At 37.8% G+C, this 3290-nt stretch overlaps 1 pseudogene; it reads left to right on the top strand.

The window, feature by feature from the left end:
* Positions 1–1520: 1520 nt before the first annotated feature.
* LOC121143017 lies at positions 1521–1673 on the top strand (annotated as a pseudogene).
* The last annotated feature ends 1617 nt before the right edge of the window (positions 1674–3290 follow it).

Here is a 3290-nt window from a genome sequence, read left to right on the forward strand (position 1 = left end):
TTTTTTTAAAGAACTTCACATAACTCAATGTTATAATACAATGACAAAGAACACAGGCTGAAGGGGTGAGTTCAAATCTGAGACATTAAGTTTAAATAATCAACTGTATAATTTTTTGGCAATTGATCAAACCATTGTAAGTACCATTTTATTTTCCATAAATTGTTAATGATGACACTTGTGGATTATGAAGAATAAATTTGAAAAATTATAAGAAATGTTCAAACTGGTGCTCAAAACTGATAGTTGCTAATATAATAAAAATTAAGATACTTTGAGTTAATTCTTTCTTGCTTTAGATGTATTCACATGTATTCTGTCATTCATTTAATTCTGTGGCCTTATAGTTAGATGATGAATCATATGCAAATAGTATCAGAGATGGGAAAATAGCTTTAACTTTGTTTATTCATATTAAGAATTTTACTCTAAGGCCACAGGGAAGTTCACATTTTTCTTTTTGTTTCTTTTCAAAGACAGTCATCCATTATTGATTCCTTACCTTGATCTTGACTGTACCAACATGCAGATGCCAAAAGAACCTGAGACGTGTTCCTGGAGTAGAGGGGACAGAATGTCAGAATGCTTTACATGGCCCACAAGACTATTATTTTAATTACTTAAAGCCTTAAATTGTGGCAAATAGCTGTCTTGATTGACTCAGGTTTTCATAAGCACTTCTGATCTTATTTCCCTAGGGTGATGATGCAAAGAAGTTGGAGAACTTTCCCAAATATTAATATAAGCACGTTTAATTACTGCTTGACAGCCAACTGGAAGTACTGTGCAGGGAAAGAATCATTGGGGAAAATAACAAAATGAGAAGTGAGTAGGATTAGGAATGTAGACAGATAAATCAGAGATGTTTCTACCTTGCATTTGTCGTCCTGAGAATCCACAAGTCCATATATGTTATTTATTTAAAAGGGAACTCTGAAATGAGGTGAGAACCCATTAACTCTAGTATTCAAAGTAGTCCATAGTTAGTAAAGGTTCAGTGATATTTCTGAGTAACACTGTGGTGTATTCATTATAAAAAGTACCCTTTTCTTCAACTTAATTATTTTATTTATTTATTTTTTAAAAATATTTTATCTTAAATTATGTGTGTATGGGAGCATATGTTCACATGGTTACAGGCATCTTCAAAGATCAGAAGAGGACTTCAGTTTTTCTAGAGTTGGGGTTACAGGTGGCTGGGAGCCCCTGGACCCGGTTTCTCAGAACCAAATCTGAGCCCTCTGAAAGAGCAGTTAAACACTCCAGCTCACACATTTTTGTTTTTGGTCATTTCTTTTGTTTTTATTGGTTTTAATTTAGAAACAGTCTTATTTTACATATTAATTCCCCCTGTTCCCTCCCCCTCCCATCCTCCCATGACCCCCAACCCACCTCCCAACCACTCCCCAAGGATAGTGAAGCCTTCTATGGGGGATCATCAAAGTCTGGCACATCATTTGGGGCAGGGCCTAGGCCCTCCTCCATGTATCTGGGCTGAATTAGTATCCCTCCATAGGGAATGGGCTTCCAGCCTTTTGGCTAAGATCAAGTGTAGTATCTGTTCTTATCAGTTTAACTTAATTCTTTGAAATACAACTTTTATCATGGCCTTGTTTTCCCTGCCATGATGAAGTAGCATTTATTTCCCTATTCTTGAAGTTGGCTGACTTTGTCACTTGGTATGCTGGTTAGTTTTATGCCCATGTAACATATTCTAGAGTCATCTGAGAAGAGAGAGCTTTAAGTGAGAAGTCATCTCCATAAGACTGGGCTGTAGGCAATCCTGTAGGGCATTATTTTCACTAGTGATTAATGTGGAAGGGAACAGTCTATTGTAAATGGTGCCACTCCTGGATTGGTGCTCCTGGGTGCTGTAAGAAGGCAAGCTGAATAAGAATGAAGATCAAGTCAGTAAGCAGCTCTCCTCCATGGCTTCTGGATCAGTTCCTGCCTAATTTGAGTTTCTGCCTTAGTTTCCCTCAATGAACTGTGATTCAGGATACATATGCCAAATAAAACCTTTTCTCCCCAAATTATTTTTATCACAGTATTTCATCACAAAAATAGTAACCCTAAGACATTTCATTTTCTTAAAAAGAATGTGACCAAAGTTATGATATATCAGTAATGATTCCTGTCAGTCATGATAACTTGTGTCTGTCATCTCAGAACTCAAGTTCACAGCCAGCCTTATCCACAGAGTTCTAGGCCAGCTTAGACTAAACAGAAAAAATGTTGTTTTGTTGTTGTTACCTTTAATGATTCTCCCTTTCAAAAGTTTGAATTGTCCTTTTCTTGAATTGTTCCATCTTCCCTTAGAACAAAGCCAAGTTGATCTGCTGGTGTGGATATACCCTCCCCAGAACCTGAATTACAGCTGAATCACGATATATTGTTACCAACAAAGAACCAAGCAATGACTTTGCTGGGCCTCACCTAAATTGTTGAAAGACTCAATTGGTGTAAAGCCCTTATTCAGACATATTATCAATCGCTCTGGTTAGGGAAGGGATTTTTGACAGCTCAGAATAGTCCATCTTGCTAGGAGTGAGATTTTAGCTAATTTTAAAGATAGTCTCAGCCACATAGATTGGAAGAGCACTTCTTTGTGAAGTTTAGTAGAGCATGGGTTTTGCCAGCTGCATTCCTCTCACTGAATGTTCTAGGTAGCCTTGTTGACAGCATCACAGAACATAGCTGCTGGTGACAGGTGGAAGACTGGGCAACAGAGCTGACCAAGAAGGACAGGAATGAGCAGGGGTGTGTGTTATTGATTGAGGAGAACCTGATGGCAATTCAAAAGGTTTGTTTTGTCAGAGTACATAGGAAGAAACAACAATACCTTTTGCTCTCAAATTTCACCTTCGTTTCCATACTTTGCTCTATTCACAGTGGCAAAAGTTGTCACATGAAGAATTGTATAGATGCATCTAAGGGCAGATTGTGGGCAGGCAAATCCTTGTGCTTGAGGATTGTGTTATTTATAGAACTGATAAAATGGAAGAATGGACAGCTGTTTAACTGTGGTGGCATATACCTTTAATTCCTGTACTTGGGAGGCAGGGTGAGCTCTGTGAGTTGGAGACCAAACTGGACTATGTAAAGTTCCAGGTCAACCAGGAGATCTTATCTCAAAAAAATTGACACACACATACACACACAGAGAGAGAGAGAGAGAGAGAGGGGGGGGAGAGCAGAGTCAAACAAATATCTGATAATTTCATCTTAAAGAATAAATGCAACGTGAGATCTTTAAAGTGAATCAAATAGAAAGTATATAGATGGGCAAT

The sequence above is a fragment of the Mesocricetus auratus genome, unplaced genomic scaffold (assembly GCF_017639785.1).
Source record: "Mesocricetus auratus isolate SY011 unplaced genomic scaffold, BCM_Maur_2.0 Super-Scaffold_100010, whole genome shotgun sequence".
In the NCBI taxonomy this organism is placed as follows: domain Eukaryota; kingdom Metazoa; phylum Chordata; class Mammalia; order Rodentia; family Cricetidae; genus Mesocricetus; species Mesocricetus auratus.